Source organism: Molossus molossus, unplaced genomic scaffold, assembly GCF_014108415.1.
Source record: "Molossus molossus isolate mMolMol1 unplaced genomic scaffold, mMolMol1.p scaffold_m16_p_21, whole genome shotgun sequence".
Lineage (NCBI taxonomy): Eukaryota > Metazoa > Chordata > Mammalia > Chiroptera > Molossidae > Molossus > Molossus molossus.
The window spans coordinates 24,944,383-24,950,494 of NW_023425357.1; the positions used below are offsets into that span (position 1 = coordinate 24,944,383).

Below are 6,112 nucleotides of genomic sequence, written 5' to 3' on the forward strand. Positions count from 1 at the left end.
AGTTGGGGGGCCAAACAAAAAAGGTGAAGGGATTAAGAAGTACAAATTGGTTGTTAGACTGATGAACCTCAAAGGGAAGCAGGGAGGGAGGACGGGAAGAGATAGACCAAATAACTTATATGCATATATGCACAACCAGTGGACACAGACAATAGTGTGGGGAAAGCAGGAGGGGGGTGGGAGTGAGGAGGAAGGGGTCAATGAGGGAAAAAAGGAGGGACACGTGTAATACATTCAACAATAAAGATAAGTTAAAAAAAATGTTCTCGACTTATGTATTTCAATGGCCAATAGAAAATTTACTTATTTTAATAGACCTTAGTTTCAAAGATTGTACAAGAAGATAATATTTGCATATTTGTAAAGCTCAGAACCTAATCACAGGTCAAAAATACTGCACTTCAGTTAATTTATTTAGCACAGCTAGTCATTTTATTTCTAATTGTAATGTTCTATTAAAAATATAGAATATAGTGCTCGCTTCGGCAGCACATATACTAAAATTGGAACGATACAGAGAAGATTAGCATGGCCCCTGCACAAGGATGACACGCAAATTCGTGAAGCATTCCATATTTTTCTTTAAAAAAAAAAAAAAAATATATATATATATATATTCAAAGTAAATTCTACTGAAGGTGTCTGTTTACTAGGTTAAAGCAACTTTTAGCAGTTTGTAGCAATGCCCTTTTCTTTCTCTAGACAACTGTGAGTGAGTTGGAAGAAGCTGGATTTCTCTGGTCTGGAAGAAATTGTAGAATACATTATGCATTTCTGGAATGGCTCTTCCATCCTCATTACTAATTTTCAAAAATTTCTTGGCTATTCTCACTCATTTATTATTCCGGATAAACCTTACAATTATTGTATCAAATTCTGAAAGGGAAATCCTGCTGATGTTTTGACTAGAATTAAATTACATTTAAAGATAAATTTGGTGAATTTTAATATCTTTGCAATATTGAATTTTTTCATTCAGGAACATGATATGCTTTTTTAACATTTTTACTCAATTGTCTTTAATATCCCTTAATAAATGGTTTTAGCTTCATATGAGTTCTGCATCTCCCTCCCTCTCCCACTTCCCTCCTTCCCTCCCTCCCTCCCTCCCTCCCTCCTTTCCTTCCTTCCTTCCTTCCTTCCTTCCTTCCTTCCTTCCTTCCTTCCTTCCTTCCTTCCTTCCTTCCTTCCTTCCTTCCTTCTCTTTCTCTCTTATCTCTGTTGTGAATGGATTTTTTTTTGCTACTAACTTTTTAAAACTAGTTATTCATTAAAATAATTATTATTGAACACTTGTATGGTGCCAGTCTTATTCCAAGTAATCAAATCATTACTTTGTTCATTGTCATAAAATACACATAACACAATTTACTATTTTAAGAATTTTTAAGTGTATAGTTTAGTGGAATTAAATATATTCACATTGTTGTTCATCCACCACCACTAAACATCTCTAGAAATAGTTCATCACCACAAATTGTAACTCTGCATCGAGACATTGACTTTTGAGTTACCAGTGTATTTAGACAGTTTACAAAACTTTCCTATTAGTTTCAACAGTTTTACAATAGATTTTTTTGAGATATATACTTGTGTTGTATGAAAATTAAGATTAATTCTGTCTCCTTCTCAATAGATGCCTTATTTTTCTTATATTACTGCAATGATATATAGAACTTCCACCATAATCTTAAATAGCAGAAGTGATTTTGTTATGTCTATTTTAATGAGAATGCCTTCAATATATTTATAAATGATAGGTATGATGCTACTTGCTGTTTTACCATTTGATATTGATATTCTTTACTAAAGTATAGAAGTATATTTTAATTCCTAGTATATTGGGAGATTTTTATTTTATTTAGTTTTTTATCTCCCAAGGATATGTTATTGAATTGAGAGAGAAACAGAAATATCTATATCTATATCTATGTCTATATCTATATCTATATCTATATCTATATCTATATCTATATCTATATCTATATCTATATCTATATCTATATCTATATCTATATCATCTATCTAGCTATCTATCTATTTATCTATCTATAGAGAGAAACATTGATCAGTTGCCTCCTTTATGTACCCAACCCAACCTGGGATTGAATCCACAACCTAGGTATGTGCCCTCACTGGGACCCAGGACCTTTTGGTGTATGTGACAATACTCTAACCAACTGAGCCACCTGGCCAGGGCTGGGAGATTTTTTAATAATCAGGGATGGATGCTTTATTTTAGAAAATGCTTTTCTACCTTTATTGAAATAGACAAATTTTGACTGTTTGCTATTTTGTGTTATTGATATAGACCCATCTTTGCACTCTTTTTTTTTTTTTATTCTCACCTGAGGACATTTTTGCATTTATCTTCAGATAGAGTGGGAGCGAGAGAGGGAGGAAGAGAGAGAGAGAAATATCGACGTGAGAGACACATCGAGTGGTTGCCACCCACACGACCCCAACCAGGTCCGGGGACAAACTGCAACTGAGATACATGCCCTTAGTGGGAACCAAACCCAAGACTCTCTGGTCGGCAGGCCGACACTAACTGCTGAGCCAAACCGGCCAGGGCCCATCATTGCATCCTTAAAGTGTATTTTGTTGTGGCTATAGATCCTTTATATGCTGTTTTGTTAGGCTTGTTTAAATGTTATTTGGATTTTTATGGCTATAATTAGAAATTAGATTTCAGAAAGAGAAATTTTATTTTTCATCTTAAAGTTTTCTATTTGCATTTTCTATGTCTTATTTTTTTTTCTTATTAAACTTGTTACATTTTATCCTGTGCTTAATTGGACATTTCAAAGAACTAGTTCTCAGATATATCAGTTCTACTATATTTTCTAGTGTATTAATTTCTCCCCCCCCCTTTTTTTTTTGAAATATTTACTTTCCTATAGGTTTATAGCTTCATATGTCGAATGTTTGTTTTTATTACTTTTTGTTTAATAATAAGAGTATTCAAGACTATGAATATTCCTCTTAATACAGCTATACTGCATTCTATGAAATGTGTTATTTATTGTTGTTGGGACAATTTTATAAATTGTCTCAATATATAGATTTTATATACAACATGGCCTAAAAACTACTTTATAAAGATTTAAAATTTTACTGGTGATAAAATGATGAAAGCACACATTCTATTTCTGAAAAAGTTTTGAGATTTTCTTCATGGACAGATAATGGGTATATATTTTGTTATCTATATTTGTATACTTGTTTTCTTTAAAAAATCAAGTATTATGGTTTACATTTTTAATAAGTTTTTTCTTGAAATTTTTATAGCAATTGCTTTATATATTTTGATGCCAATAAATAAAGGGTCTTGACCACTGTGTATTTATTAGTTCTGCCTTTACCAAGCATTTGCATGTCATGTGAGGAAAGTGTTCTTGAAGACTTTGCAAATCCAAGACTGATTTTCCTGTTGGAATGATTGTAAAGTGTGTGTGAGAGGGTATTCCTGGGTGCATAAATCTTTAGCCATTACACTATATTTTTGTTTTAATGATTCTTCACATTTCAGCATTTTTCTTACATTTTTTTCAAAGGGCATAGTATCTCATTGTTTTTATTTAACTCTTCTTATAATGTTGTATCATATCTGACTTCTATTTTAAAATTGACTTGGGGTTACCAAATTATGCATTAGTAATTGTAATGATTTAACAAACATTATCATAAATAGACAAATAGTTTACATTTTAAATTTAAAAATTACCTTTTACTATAAACTATTATTATTATTATTTTACTATAGACTCTAGTAAAATAACAAATACCCACCAAAATCATCTGCAGAAATTCTAGCTTTTAACAATAATATAGGTGCCAGTATAATGACAAAGAATAATGGGTACATATTTTTTTCTGCTAATGTAGTGCCATCATGTTGCAACATCAATCATTATTATTATCATCATTACCATCATCACTGTCGTAACATACACTATGAAATACTTGCATAGGGCAGGCTGTGTTCTAAGTGCTTTGACTATTTAATACTTGTAACATCTTACAAGCTTGTTATTATTATTTCCATTTTATAGGTGAAGAAACCAAAGCACAGAGAGGTAAAGCAACTTGTCAATAGTTAAACAGCTTATAAATAGTACAGTTTGTAAGTGGCAGAATTTAAACTCAGGAGGCCTGGCTCTTGAGTCCAAACTTCTTACTACCATGCTATGCTGTCTCTCCACAGTTTATAATTTATTTGATTGGAAAGGTTTGTAATGTTGCTATGTTTTTCAAGTTTAAAAAATATTGGGCCTTGTATTATTTCAAAGTTTGCATATAAAGTACAATTTTCTTAAGATGTTTATATCACAGTATTAAATTTTCTTAATTCAAAGTTATATAAAATGCCACTATATCATTTTCTTAAGTTGCATTACAGAGAGTTTGCATGAGTTTATATCTATATTACAATTATTATTTAAAAGAAATCTTTGTCACCAAAGGGAAATGTAAAATGATCTATTGTTTTAATTAGTATCTTTTATTGAATTAAAAATCAATTTATTGACCTTTAGTGTCTCTTCTGTAGATATTTTGCATATGTTAATTTTTCTTCCAGAGATTTTATTTTGTTCGTTGATTTCTGAAAATTCTAAAGATCTCAACTAATCCTTCAAATGTAAAGCAACTTGACAAAACAGTACAATTGCATTTTTTGAATTATATTTGTTGTAATTTTTTTGTTTGCCTTTGCCTCTGAGTTTTTATTTGGTTAATAGATAATTTACATGTTTATATTATCAAGTTAGTTGCTATTCCCCTTTATAATTTATTACATTGGTATTCCTTCTCCCTCCAGAGGTTGATAAATATTTAATATATTGGTTTTATTTTTTTGGATACAACTTTGTTTTATTTTACTCTTTATTCCAGCTGGGATTTCTCTTTGTGTATGGTGAAAGGAGAAATTCTTAATTTAAAGTGAATCTTTCATGCTCCCAACTGAGCTATCGAAGGGTGCACTAGAGGCTATTATGCTAAGTGAAATAAGGCAGACAGAGAAAGACAAATACCATATGATTTCACTTATATGTGGAGTCTGAAGAACAAAATAAACAAACAAAATAGAAGCAGACTCATAGATACAGAGAACAGACTCCCAGTTCACAGAGGGGATGGGAGTTCGGGGTTGGGTGGAAACGGTGATGGGATTAAAAAGTACAAATGGTAGTTACAGAATAGTTACAGAGCTGTAAATTACACATAGGGAGTATAGTAAGTAATATTGTAATAACTATGTATGGTGCCAGGTGGGTACTTAAAATATCAGGGAGACCACTCTGTCAAGTACATGATTGTCTAACCACTATGCTATACATCTGAAACTAATACAGAATAATATTGAATGCAAAAAACTATTTTTTTTTAAAAAGAAGGTGAATGTTTACACTCCCCATTGCAGTTATTATCCTGTTGTGCTAACACAATTAAAAAAAAATCTCTGTCTTTGATTTTGAATATACCTTTAATTAAATTAACGTATATAATACATTCTGTTTCTCAATGATTGATTTTGTTCTACTGATTTGCTTTATCTGTTCTTGTATAGTATCACATTGTTTATTGAACCCCGAGATAGCTGTTAGAGCTAGTCTACCTTTGGTGTTATTGTTTGATAACCTTTTCTATTTATTCTTTCCATTTAATTTTAAAGGACAAGTTGCAGAGGTGTTTAGAGCATGGGACTCGTCAGGTTCATATCCTGCCTAACACCCTGCGCAGTTTGCTTCACTGTCCTCACTGGAGAATAATAGTTATATCTTCTATGAAAATAATAGTAGCATATTCTTCATGGACGGTGGTGAGGATTAATAGAGTTAAAACATGTAGATTAATATCTGGCACAGAGTAAATTCTAAATAATACTACTATTATCACAGTTTTGTCAAGTTCAAAACTCCTTTGGGATATTGACTGGAATCATACTGAACAAAAACGATGCATTGGTTTGGAAAGACTGATAACTCCCTCTTCAGGAACATAGCTTGCTTTATTCAAGTCATATTGTACATTTTATCCATGAGCAATTTTAGTTTGACCCACTTGTAGTGTTCCAGTTGGATTCTTTGTTAACTAGAGCTAGAGCATT

The 6,112-nt window shown here is 31.6% G+C and overlaps 1 non-coding gene across 1 annotated transcript; it reads left to right on the top strand.

Moving 5' to 3' along the window:
* Positions 1–473: 473 nt before the first annotated feature.
* On the top strand, positions 474–580 carry LOC118639712. Its single transcript, XR_004961266.1, has one exon. It is a non-coding gene; the product is annotated as a U6 spliceosomal RNA (small nuclear RNA).
* The last annotated feature ends 5,532 nt before the right edge of the window (positions 581–6,112 follow it).